This window comes from Sphaerodactylus townsendi, linkage group LG01 (genome assembly GCF_021028975.2).
Source record: "Sphaerodactylus townsendi isolate TG3544 linkage group LG01, MPM_Stown_v2.3, whole genome shotgun sequence".
Classification (NCBI taxonomy): Eukaryota; Metazoa; Chordata; class Lepidosauria; order Squamata; family Sphaerodactylidae; genus Sphaerodactylus; species Sphaerodactylus townsendi.
Window position 1 is genome coordinate 115590845 of NC_059425.1, and position 13809 is coordinate 115604653.

The 13809-nt window shown below is 43.9% G+C and overlaps 1 protein-coding gene across 8 annotated transcripts in view; it reads left to right on the forward strand.

The window, feature by feature from the left end:
- The first annotated feature begins 7921 nt into the window (after positions 1-7921).
- TBC1D32 (TBC1 domain family member 32) overlaps positions 7922-13809 on the forward strand; it is an 88474-nt gene continuing 82586 nt past the window's right edge. Inside the window, exons 1-2 of one of the 8 annotated variants that reach the window (XR_007244113.1) lie at positions 7922-8709; positions 9986-10129. The gene's annotated coding sequence lies outside the window, so the exon portion shown is untranslated. The remainder of the gene's footprint in view (positions 8710-9985; positions 10130-13809) is intronic. The other 7 variants (XM_048492089.1, XR_007244112.1, XM_048492078.1 and 4 more) reach the window with 7 other exon arrangements.

Sequence of the window (13809 nt, forward strand, 5' to 3'; positions counted from 1 at the left end):
CAAGTCTTCGGGGCCTGATGAACTGCATCCCAGGATATTAAAAGAACTGACAAAGTAATCTCAGAACCACTGGCAATTATATTCAAGAATTCCTGGAGAACAGAAGTCCCACCAGACTGAAGAAGGGTACATGTTGTCCTCATCTTCAAAAAGGGAAAAAAAGAAGTCCCAAACAATCACTCAAATCTAATAAGCCTGACATCAATACCAGGAAATATTCTAGAGCAGATCAATGCACAAACAGTCTTTAAGCCCTTAGGAAAAAAAATGCCGTGATTACTAAAAATTAAAATGGGTTTCTCAAAAATAAGTCAAGCCAAATTAACCTACTCTCTCTCACTCAATCTCTTTTGGATAGAGTGACAAGCTTGGTAGATGAAGTGAATGTTGAGGATGTACGACCGCATACCTTGATTTCAGTAAGGATTTTGACAAGGTCCCCCATGATATTCTTGCAAAAAAGCTAGTAAAATGTGGGCCAGACAATGCTACTGTTAGGTGGATTTGTAACTGCTTGACCAACTGAACCCCAAGGGTGATCACCATTGGCTCCTCTTGATCCTGGAGAGAACAGACTAGTGAGGCAGCACAGGGTCCTGTGCTGGGCCCAGGGCTATTCAATATTTTTTATCAATGACTTGGATGATGGAACAGAAGGCATGCTAATCAAATTTGCAGATGATACCAAATTAGGAGGGATAGCTAATACCCCCAAAGAACTGGGTCAGAATTCAAAATGATTTGGACAGATTAGAGAGCTGGGACAAAACTAACAAAATCAATTTCAGCAGGGAGAAATGAAAGGTACCAAACAAAGGCAGAAAAAAAATACACAGATATAAGATGGGCAACAGCACATGTGAAAGGGATCTGGGAGTGTGATGTAGCTGAGAAAACCAGTGTGATTCTGGGCTGCATCAACAGGAGTATAGTGTCTAGATCAAGGAAAGTAATATTGTGGAATGCGCTATTTGGAGGGATAACCAATTTGTTGGATTATTTTTTTAACTTCTAGACTTTGCTTGAGCTGCTTCTTACTGCAATAGTTGTCATTATCTCCTTTGGAGAATGTAGTAGTCCTGTTTCTGTTAAAAGGTATTGCAGGTCATAGGGCACATGTTATCAAATTGAAAATTCTGGTAATCCTTTTTCCCATTTTTTAAAGCCACAGAATAGCAGTATGAGGCTCAGTGGGGTTCCATTGGTCTCTCACAGTTGTGTGAATCTGTAATATATATGGATTTTAGTGGCCTTCATTCAAACTTACATGGAGTCATTAGAAAGACATCAATTGATGCTGACATGCAGTGTTCTTGAATAGCAAGCAACTAAAAGATTAATCTGTCATAGGCTGATTTCCTACAAGCACTCTGGCATGTGGTGGGACAGAAACCCACTGGGGCAAGAAATCTTGTCCCAACATGCTTCCTCTTTGAGGCTCTCTGAGGTATGAGATGTGTTGGGGAAAGATTTCTTGTCCCAAAGCACATTCTCTTGCCCCACATGTGCTTCACACTTTCCGCAGGGCTTGTAATGAACATGGTGTTTTAAAGAACAGGCTGCAGTAGGTAAAAAGCTGATTTATGAAAATTGAGGATTTGTTTCTGGGAAGTAAATTTATTGTGCCGGATGAGCGGCCAGCGTATTTATTGTTAGCCCATGTGATGTATCCCTCTCTTCCATAGCCATAATCTCAGTATTGAAAAGCATTAATTTAAGAAATCAACTTTTTCTCTCCTCAAAGTTATCAATAATGTTACAAGGTTTTTTTTCATTCAGGTGGTATCTGCACTAATTTTTCAACTACTTCATACAATACGCAGTTTGTACTTAATCATGTTTTTGATTTCTCATCCAGTGTATCTAATGCTAGACTAGCTATGAAAGAATGAGCCATACCACCAAGGCTAAGAAGCTGGCAGCCAGTTAGGAGCCAATGGGCTTACAGTGGCTTCACGGCTGTGTCATTGGCAGGTCCCAGAGATGATGGTTATAAATGGCCTCATTGCAACAATGCTGGAAATGCCTGGATACTTTCCCCAGAAGCCACAAGGAAGGAAAAGGGTTCCACCTGTAAACAACAAAAGGAAACAGGGTGACTACTTGTAAGTAAAGAAAGGGAAATGGCAATTAGGCATTACTTCCAAACTGCAGATAGAAGAGGGAGATACTGAATAGTAATCCCTCTTTGCTTTGTCCTGTGCTGAAGAGAAAGCCAGACAGGCATCTGAATGATAATTCTGTGAAATTATTCAGCTCACTAACTGGTCCATTCAGCTATCCAGCTTTAAATAATGTTTTGCAAATTAACAAGTATCTTTAATGCATTAATGATTGATGTTTTGTCAAATTGCTTGCTATTACATGTTTGAGATACCATCAGAAAGAGGCATCATGTTAGGCAATCCCTTAAATGTAGAAGATTAGCTGAGGCTCACCCCTCTTCCCTCCAAATTACCAAAACTAAAGATAATGCTGTGGATCATATTTAAAGAAAAATGAAAAAGGGGGATGTGAACTTTCACAGACATCTATGGGGAATGGCAAAGTGAGTCTGAACTGTCAGAAAATTTATTGAGGATGTAAAGATGCTTTGCAAAGATGCTGTGTATTTCATCTTATTCACTAGAGTAATAAAAATGATTTAAAGTTTTGGAAAGGAGGAAGGAAGGGGACAATGGCTGGGATAAAAGAGACAAGTCATCCCACAGCTTGCTGACTTTGCTGTTAAGGTCTTTCAACAAACCACTGTCTTAGCTGAGGTTTCTAGCTTTCTTTTCATCACGGAGCATAGTACTCTGGATAATCTTTAGGTAATTTTACAATGTGGTACATTTTTCCGTCCCAGGTCGTCCTGAGAGATCCACTGTCCCATCCAGCTTTTTATGGATGATAATCTGAGGCTTAGAGTCATGGAGCCGCAAAAATCTAAGCGAGGGCTGCATTCAGTATTTGCTTTATGAACAATCATCTCTTCAGGCCCACAGCTAAAGGTCTTCAGTCCGATTGGCCCAACATGATTAGATGCACATCCATTGCAACTGTTATATTTTATCCCTGTTTTATACATTATGTCTGGGCAAAAGCCTGTGGAAGTAAGAAGGTCTGTAAAAAGAAAAAATAACACCAGAAGAGGATGTGGGCTGGAGCTAAATCCAGACCAACATTCCATTCTCACTAGAGATGTTTCTGAAGTCTGCACTCCTTTTGGTTATAAGATTCAACAGGTTGGAAAGCCTGTCCTCAAAGTGAAGGAGTCTCAGTTGCCAAATTCTTCTCTGGCTTGAATGGTAAATTGGAACCAGAGAAGAATTCCCCTTCCCTTCCCTTTTCCACCCCACCCTAACATCTCTGCCCTGCTGCTGGCAAGTGATTGAAGAAATTATAAAATGAATTGATCAGATTTTCAGTTTCTTTTTGGGGTGTGGGCAGGAGATGCCAGGGAAAAGAGCAAAGAAGCCCCAGCAGGGAGAAGGAGCTCCAATGGCAGGTGGGAACAGCATGGGTGGTAGAGGCAACCTAAGCGAATGCCCCTCCAGGCCGCAGGTAGCACCAGGCACCTTAAGAGCAGGGGCAGGCAGCGACAGCAAGGGTGGTAAAGCGCAACTGTTTCAGCAGGGGCTGCACCACATGGAGTCTCGAGGGCTCCTCTACCATCTAGTGGGGATGGGGGAGCCTGCCCAACTCGAAGCAGGACAAAGCCAGCAACATCCAAGGAGCGCTCTGCACAGGCCCCCGTGGCCTGAGCACCCGGCGGGAATAAGAGGGCCTCCCTGGGTCAGGGGGAGGGGCATCAGCCAAGGATTCCAGGGCCTCCAGATCCCAGTGGTGCCTCTGCAAGCAGCCATTAGTTAGAGATCTTGAAGGATGGGATCAGTCAACAACCATCAGCCAGCTCCAAGATGCTTAGGCCCCAGGCTCCTGGTGTCCAGTTACGGGGGCAGCCCCAGAAACCAAGCCAACAGTTAGGGTCTTTCCAGCAGCATCTGGGGGGAACGGGAGCAACAGGTCCCAACCCAAGCAAGGCATTGGGCGTACCCGACCCATGTCGCTCTTTCCTCACTAGGAAAGCTATTGAAGGGTAGAGCTGCTTGATACTGCTTCCCCATGATAGCTGCAGGCCCATTATCCTAGTCATGATGGCAGGCCTGTCCAGTCAGTTGTTGAGTATCTGCTCCTCCCAGTTCAAATTAAAGCTGTTCCAGGCAGCCTTTTCCTTGGCCTTCTTTGGGGCTTTTCACTGCAGTGAATTGGTGCCCATGTCTCAGGATGACCATAGCGGCAGGGCCCTTGTGCTGTCGGACCTATGGCTTTGTGGTTCACATCCAACTTCACCAGTCAAGACAGATCAGCATGCATGTGGGACCATGGTGGTCCTTGGGGCTTCCGCCTCAGGGCACTGTACAGTCACAGACACAGCCAACTGCCTTTCCATCTGGCCACCAACCAAGGGCCCCTTCCTTATACATTCTGACGGCATATGCTTATCACATTTCCAGTTTACCAGCATCATTTGAACTTGTTTGGGCCACATGGAGCTCCTGGCATCAGAGTTTGGCCCCCACCACTGCAGCACACCTGCGTTTGCCTGAGGAGCAGATCTGCACCATTGGGCACTGGCACTTCCTGGAATACAAGGGATATGTTTGTCCCTGGTTTGAGAACTAATGTTTCTCATCTTTCAGTTCTTTCAGGCGATCGCAGGACTATCTAGAATGGTCAGCCACAGAATTGTCCATTGGGCTGCCAAGTATGCCTCATCTTCTGGCTGGGGGAGAGACCTTGGCCTCGCCAGCCACATGACCATGTTTTGGATGATGCGTTGATTGGCTGTTTGCTTTGGAGAAGAAGCATGTGGGCATTAAGAACAATACTGGTAAGCATTGTGTTGGGGATCACTAGTCTAAATCAATCTCAGCTCACTACTGACTTGTTGAAAGAGGGAGGGTGATATACAAGACCATGCAATATGCTGAAGTTCTTGATAATGTTATTCTTCTATAACTTTATGAAGACTACTATAACTCTCATGACTAGGGATGTACCCATAAAATCATCATCTCTTTTAAATTCAACTTGTAAGAAACTCTGTGTGGGATATGTAGTTAAAGTATAGTTCCATCTCTAGTTCTTTTTGTGGATGCACGGTTTATACATTTTTTGTAATCAGAATATTTTCTATGTTCTGTTCTTCAGGAAATATTAAAGAAGAAAAATCCCCCCTTATATTTTGTTTATAACTCAACATACAACGCAGGCATCTGTTAAAGTGATAAAAATCAGTGACAATATTAAATTGAGTTATGTGCAATCTATTAACTGAGTTACATACAATCTAATATCCAAAAGCACCATAAGGTACATTAAACCATGAAATAACGAAATACAGAACTGATGTAATTATTCTATGATTTAGTAAGGAAATGAAAGGGTAACACACACAGCATCTAATGACACAGAATGTAGAGGGCCAGGAGCCTTTCAACTAAAATAGCAGCACATTTAAAATCGAACGCTTCTAACTTCTTGATGACTGTATTTGTTTTTACTATATCTGATACCCAGGTGGCAATAACAATAACTGTGCAAACAGTAAAGACTGTCCTCATAGTCTGAAGATCAGCTATAATTCTGGGAGATCTGCAAGTCCCCTGGAGGTTGGCAACCTGTTCCCAGGGCTAAAAACAGTTAAAATTCTCAAAAGGCACAATAAAAAATAGGCTGATTTACTTGGGGTGTTCTGAATCAATAGCAGCAGCCAAGAATGTAACCGTGCTGCTTGTAGACTGCAAAATACATTTGCTTATTTAAATAGCTAATATAGTGTGACATTCATTTATTAATGTCTTTTTGTTAGCATCTTAGGACCCAAACGGTTTTTTTAAGCAAGCAGTCTCCTCTGGAATAAAAATGTCATGTGAAGTAAAGCTTACTAAATGATATTACATACAGCTAAGGCATTTTAGAGGAAATGAACCTACCACAGAAAAATCCATGGCCTAACTATTGCAACATAGACAGTCCTAGGAGAGGATACCGATAGGAAGAGGCTGTCTGATGAGCTTTAATGGTACATAGGTATCATAGAATTATAGGGTTGGAAGGGCGCATGCAGGCATCCCGTCCAATCACCAGCTCAATACAGGATCAGACTAGAGAACCCCAGACAAGTGTTTGTCTAGGCACTGCTTAAAGACTGCCAGTGAGGGAGAGCAATCTAGTCTCTTGGCAGCTGATTCCACTGTTGCTCAACTGTAATCCCCCCCCCCCCCATAATAACCAGTTGGAACATTTCTCCAGAGGAGGAGCTACCAGGGGGCGGGGGTCATGCATTGCACTACGTGCATGCCCGAGGGGACGGAAAATCACCTCCCCTGTGGTGCACCCCCCCCCCCACACACACTTACCATAATTCAGCCTGAAAGTGCAGGCTGGAAAAGCGGCTGAAAACAGCCTGGTGGGAACTGCACTTCCCAGAAGACCTTGTGAGGGCAGGGTGGGGGCACCACCATGGGGAGGGGGGCAGAAAGTGCAGAGTGCACACCAGGCACAGTATGGCCCAGCTATTCCTCTACATTTCTCCCCATAATTTATACCCATTATTGCCAGTCCTATTTTCTGCTGCCAACAGGAACAGCTCCCTGCCCTCCTCTGTGAGATGTGCTTTGATGAGTATGAGATCTCCAGGCTGAGAATGACTTTAAAGGTAATCAGCACTATGAATGGAGTCTCTAAGCACATAGATAATGAGTGTGGCTGATGCAGCACTAAAGTTACATGTTCCAAGCAGCAGATTACAGGCAGGAATCTCAGCTCCTCAATTTGAAGCTTCTGAGATGTCTTTAAATGCAGCTTTACTGCATACTATATTATATGCTACATTCATTTATTCTGCATTAGCCTTCCCTCTTTCAATTTAAAAGTCAAATTTGGAAAGTTATGGTCACTTTAGCTATAGGCACATTTTTATGGCTTCTTATCCTACGTTATGCTTCAATAGTTGAAAATGTATTCTCAGCATCTTCCCTGAGAGCCAATGTAGTATAGTGGTTAAGAGTGTTGGACTAGTACCTGGGAGATACAGGTTCAAATCCCCACATGTCATGAAAACTTGCTGGGTGACTTGGGTCAATCACACATTCTCAGCCTAATCTACCTCACAGGGTTCTTGTGAGGGTAATATGGAGGAGAGGTAAAAGATATAAGCTGCTTTGGGTCTCCACTGGAGATAGATGTGGAGTACAAATGAGGCGGGGAGTCACCCTGACACAAGGTCAGTCAGTTCACTGTCAGGTCTAAACACAACACAGTCAGCCAGGGGAAGGTCCAGGAAACAGAGTCAAACAGTCCAGAGAGTCAAATAACATGGTACAGACAAACCAGGAGGGGGAGAAGTGGAGTAGTTTATGGCCCGCGAGCAATGCTGGGTTGCAGTCAAGGTCAAAGCACCATCCAAAACAGTCAGAACAGTGGCATGCAGGAGTTGTTGAGGAACACGAAGGCTACATCCACCCTTGTAGCTCTCTACTAAAGCTCATTATGCTTTCTGGGCTGCTTGCTTGAGAAGGCTTACTTGCAAGCGAGCAGAACACTGGTCTCTCTTTCAAGGCCACTCTCAGTCTCTGCTGGCAACACTGTGTTACATCTGAGAAATCATTACAGCTATCATTCTTCCTGTTATTCCAGATAAGCCCTAAACTGAGAAGCTGTAATTCTTCTGCTTCTGCTGACATAACTGGCATGGCTCTGTGAGGCTCAGGCAAGTCTTCCTCTGACGAACTGGGGGGGTGTGTGTGTGCGTGTGTGTGTGTGCGCGCGTGCGTGCGCACTTAAGCTACTTCCGAGAACTGTCATTCGACTCGGGAGTCTGTTATTCCAGAGCCTGTTTATATCACTCCCAAGAACTTTCATTCCTCTCTGAGGGCTGTAATTCCAGTACCAGAATGCTCATTTCTAGGGAGCATCTTCTAATTTTGAAGGCTGTTGTTCCAGTACCAGAGCAAGGATCCTACTCCCAAGGACAGTCTTTCTACTCTGCTGGCTTTCATTGCTGTACCAGAATAGCCCAAGGACCATCATTCTACTCCAGGACTTTCATTCCCAGCCCAGAACAGATTTCTTGAAATCCATTCCGCATTTTCACTCCAACTTTCAACAGACTCCATGCAAGTCAATCGGTATTCGTGCCTCCCATTATACCCAATGGGCCTTCAGGGATCTCAATTGGCATTCCTGTCATCTGTTTTAAGTGCATCACACGGAATCCTACCAATACTTTTAAACTACCGGACTCTGTGCAAATACTTATGGAAACTTATTTAAAAAAAACACACACACAAGCCGTCTCCTGGTTAAAGCAGCTTCCACCATCTGCGAGTAGAATTACATTTCTTTCCCAGCCTCTTTCGCACGCCATTCCACGTGCCTCCTCCGTTCGGGGTTTTCTCCATCTCCCCGCCCCCTATCCCAGCTCACACCGCGTCGCTAGTAGCCGCCGTTGCTAGGAAGTCTGCCTGAACGAGTCGGTTGCTAAGGGCCGCGCTGGACGAGATAACTCCGATCAGAGGTCCTGGAAAGTGGCGCTTGTTGGGTAATCGGTGATTTTCCTGCTCCTCGGTGTTTGGAATTAAAGGAGCAACTACGAAAACGTCTTCAAGAGACTGCTCTGAATTCTTTCTTTCAGCTCGCATTAAAGCTTAAAGAACAAAGGTAAGCTGTTTGGATGCATCTCGCATACTAAGTTACTTGCATGAGCCGGTTGGGATGTACAGCCAAGTGTTTTGTAGGGTTACATAGAAGTGAGGCCCACTGAGCTGGATGGAGCGCTCTTCAAAGTAAGTATGCCTAGCTTGCCATGCTAGGTACATTTACTTGGTATCGAACCCTCTTGAACTCGGTGGAACTGGAGTAAACATACCTGCAACCTGGTTATATATCGGGTACACAGTTGGAGAGCATGGGTGCTGGTTGTCTTGCTCCTAACTTTTCTGCAGAGGTGGGGTGGGGGGGGGAGAGAGAAACAGTTCTGAAAAGCGACCCCTTACCTCCCCTGCATCTCCAAATCAGAAAGAAAGCACCTGCTTAGTCCGTTTACAGTAGGAGGTACCTGGCCAAGGCTGCTGGGCAAAGTGGACCTGTCCTTTGCTGGCTGAAGGGAGTCGGACTGGGATAGACTTGCCAACCTCCAGGTAGGGACTGGAGATCTTGTAGAACATAGGTGTCAAACTCGCAGCCCTCCAGATTTTATGGACTACAGTTCCCATCATCCCCTGCCAGCATGATGCTGGCAGGGGATGATGGGAACTGTAGTCCATAACATCTGGAGGGCTGCGAGTTTGACACATGTGTTGTAGAATTATCGTTGGTCTGCACCCTCTCTTGCCCAAGTGAGGTTGGGGTGGGAGGCCGCAATCCTGGAATAACAGCACCGAAGTGGTTGATTGAGGCCCTGCTCGGGGGTAGGGGGTGGAGTGGGGCTGACACCAGAGACACAGTGGTGAGGCTAGTGGACCAGTCCCTGACCACGGAAAAGAATGGAAAGACTGGGGCTTTTCCTGGTGCCCTTAATAGCCAATGCAACCCTGTTAATCATCCAGTTTACATTCTCTTGGGGCCCCCAAAGCTAAAAGTTTTGTAAACAAAATCTGTGCAAGGGATTTAGGATTTGATGGGAATCATTGAGACCAGGGGGCAAAGGGTTCTCATAGAATATTTAATTTTAGACGTATATCTGGGTGTATGTCTGTTACAACCAATAGTACCATAATTTTATTCTAGTGCACATTTTCATGGTCTAGAACCCATTTCTTGTGGCATAATAAATTTTGTTAGTTTTTAAGTTACCTCTACATTTCTGTTTATTTGTACATAATATATTTAGAACTCTTTTGCAGTTGCACTGCACATGTACTTATGCACATGTACTTATGCATGTTTGTGCACTTGCAAGTATCAGCTGTACCTGGTGCTTCTGTCCACATTACAGGGCTTCTGTGCATTTGATGGCTGTGCAACAGCCCTGAGTCCACTGTTTGCGAAGATTCTCACCTGTTATCTTTCTACCCTGTGTGATCTCTCTCTGTGTGAAAGGAACAGGAATCTTATCAGGAAAAAGGTGGCAACTTTGGAGGTATGTTACCTTTGAACTATATGGAATTAAGCGCCTCATTTCAGAATTGTCTTTTGTAATTAATGTACATAAACAATGGTTTGTAATTAATGTACATAAACAATGGGTGTAGGAGGTTAAGAGCTCGTGTATCTAATCTGGAGGAACCGGGTTTGATTCCCAGCTCTGCCGCCTGAGCTATGGAGGCTTATCTGGGGAATTCAGATTAGCCTGTACACTCCCACACACACTAGCTGGGTGACCTTGGGCTAGTCATAGCTTCTCGGAGCTCTCTCAGCTCCACCTACCTCACAGGGTGTTTGTTGTGAGGGGGAAAGGGCAAGGAGATTGTAAGCCCCTTTGAGTCTCCTGCAGGAGAGAAAGGGAGGATATAAATCCAAACTCTTCTTCTTCTTATACATGGGGAATTTTTCACACAAGGAAACACATTAGAACAACATGGAGGAAGATGGGTGTGCCCATTGTTGTATCCCCTGGACTCCTTAAAAAGTAACTCAATATGAACATAAAGAATCACTCTATAACTGGTTAACTGAATGGAATTTAGTTGATCTTACTGTCCTTAGGCATGAAACTGAAAACAGTTAAGCCTAGTATCTGCCCCTCCTATTTTCAGCATAAGCAAAGTAAATCACTTAATGAAGCATTAATGTATTACAGTGAACATTATAGTTTCTGTATGATATATTTTACCTGGTTGACGCAAAGGCACGTAACTTTTGGTACTACATAAGCGCAAATTTCTGCCAGTCATTAAGCTTTCCTTGTATGAGTTTCTGCCAATCATTTTTCTTTTTTTCTTTTGTCCTATACAGAGATGTCTATTAAATGGGCTAAGAAGGTCCTTTGTTTTTCATTCTTTGTCAGTATTGCCAGATATATGAAAACTTTTGCATTTTTATAAAGGATCAGCACACTGTATTATTTCTCTATGTTTTTATATGCAAATATACAAGGAGTCGTTATTGCTAAATGCGGCATGATAGTAATAGATGTTGAATAATGATGCTTTGCTGTAGTTCTGTGTGGTACAACTGAAAGTTCTTGCTGTGAATCCCATCACTCCTGATGTAGTTTTCAGTTTGTCTGTGTTCATTGCAGGAACCTCCAGTGGGTTAGGAAAGGTTTTAAGAGATTGAAGGATTTCTGGTTTTTGTTTTCATTTTGCAAAGAAGAAAACTGCATACCTCCCTGAAACACTGTCCATTTTGTAGCATGGTTAGAAGATTCCAGAATTATTTAGTTTCTTTTGATGAGCAAGCATGCAAGATTTGTAATATTTGTTTATCTATTAGCTGAGCATAGCAGGAAGAAATAGACTGTTGCAGCAAACAGCAAAACTGTTGATACTGCATTAGATTCCCCCAAAAGTACTAGGACAGATCACGAGACTATTTGTAATCCAGCTCTTTTCAATTTAAAAACATCTCTCTGTTGAAAATCAAACTGCTGCTGTTTTCAGTACCTTTTCTATCATTTACTGGAGCCATGTTCTCAAGGCTAGAGAGACATTCTAAGATTTCAAATAACAATAAAAGCCCCAGTGTTCCATCTCTGATTCCCTGGTCCTTTCTGGACAGCACAAATAAGATGTCCTGGCGATGTCTTAAAAAAATTACCTCCACAGTTTTTGTCTGGACAGCATGGACAAAAAAGGTGTCACTGGAGAAAGAGGCTTTTCTCCCTACCTGTCATTTCCTCCCACCTGAGTTTAACACTTTTGCACTCAGCATTTTATGGTGCTTCAGTGATACTCTGTGCCTGCAGCCCCTTTGCTGAAGATTTCCTTGGATGTTTGCTGTGCAGGCTCTGCTGCTAGGTGCCTTTTTCAGCCCAAAAAGTACATGGTTGTACTCTGGTTGTCTTGCTGATTCCAGCAATGTATAGTTTTTCCTTAAAAAAATATTTTTTTTGACGAGCTGTCTTTGAAGATACACAGATACGATGGACTCTGAAATCGTGTCTGTGTATCTTTAAAGACAGCTCATCAAACATTTTTGAAAAGGGAAAACTATATATTGCTGAACTCAGCAGGACAATCAGAGTAGAACCATTTGCTTTTCAGGCTGTAAAGGCACCTGGGATTGCAGAGCAAACATCCTGGGGCAACCTTCAGCAAAAGGGCTGCAGGTATGGAGAATCACTGCAGCACTATAAAATGTCTGGTGTGAGTGGTGGAGGAAACTGACAAGGGAGTGGTAACAACTAGTGGGAAAAATAAGATGTCTTCTCAGCCTCTGAGCTCCACATGGCAAGCAGGAGATGATTTCAGGAAAAAGAGTCCACATTTTAGCAACTTAGAAAAAGACTCCTTGAGTTGAAATAAGGCATCCTGTCTTGGAGGAAAAAACTGTGTGGAATTCCTCCCCAAGACACTTTTTTTCCCCATTCTCAGGATGTATTATTTGTGCTGTGCAGAATGGGCCCCTAGCAAGTTTATCAAGCAACACCACAGCAGTAGGCTTATTTATGCTAATTCAGACTGCTAAACTTCTAACAAGTGTTAAGCAACAACTGATAAACCTCTAAAAGTGTAAGCAACAACTGATATTTTATAATATTTGGTATCTTAGAGAAAGGAGAGGGATACAGGAGTTTCCTCCCACTTCTTCACCATTGAAAGTTCTTAATAAAGAAAAAAATGAAGGTACTGTTGCTACTAAGTTCTCCCTAGACAGAACTTTTGATGACTCTTTATCAAGAATCAGCATACTTTTAGCGTGAAATATTTCACATATGTTTTAAGAAAGAACTGAGAGAGTACAGTTACAGGCCTGTTTTTCCTAAAATAAGGGTATACTTTATCTAGTGATCTTATTTGTGATGATTCAGCTGTGTAGTTGATACTCAGCTTGGCTCCATCCGTGGGTATTTAAATCTGTGAACTGGGGCCAGGAGGAAAGAAAGGAGGTTTTTCTGCAAACTTGGAGGACAGCCCAGGTTTGCAGAAAATCTAAAAGCTTATCAAAAGTGGATTCAGGGGGAGTTAATCCCCACTGCAATCTCATTTTCAGTGCCTGTGCAGAGCCCCACCATTGCTTCCTCTTTTCACTAGCCTCTGAGGTAATAGATATAGGGTCAGGGGGACCAGTGGCTGTGCTGCTGTGTGGAGGCAAAGATACATCTGCCCCTGTTGTTACATGTTTCAGTGTGTCCCATGGGACCAGTTGCATCATTATTGGTGTCAGGCAGCCTCCTGAAGTTGCTGCCAAAATCAGACTGCCCTCTGTGGTTGCTGACCATGGTTGCCGAGTCTCAAAAGGCTGGCACACTGATGAAATCAGCTTACTTTGTGGCTACTGCCATGCTGGGTCACAAAAACCTGATGCAGACCCCAGCAAGGGAACTAGTGATAATGGGACAGAGTGCATGGCTGGAATGAGTTGATAGGAAGGCAGGCTGCAGAAACTGGGCCCTAAAATCCTCCCCAGCTGCTGTAGACAGGCCCTGTGCTCGAGGCAGCATCTGCCCTAGCCAGATTCAAGCAAGGAGTCTGTCCCAGAAAACTCTTACCTGTGGCGTCAATTCAGCTCTAAGAATGTACTGGCCCAAGAGGAGGCCCCAGCTATAGGAGTGGTCACAGTGGGAAGTAAGGTGAGCGGAATGCTGTCATTCTGTACTCCTCACAGTTGCTGCCTCCCCCCTTCCCCCAGGCCTGGCATGATTGCTAGCATTGCTGC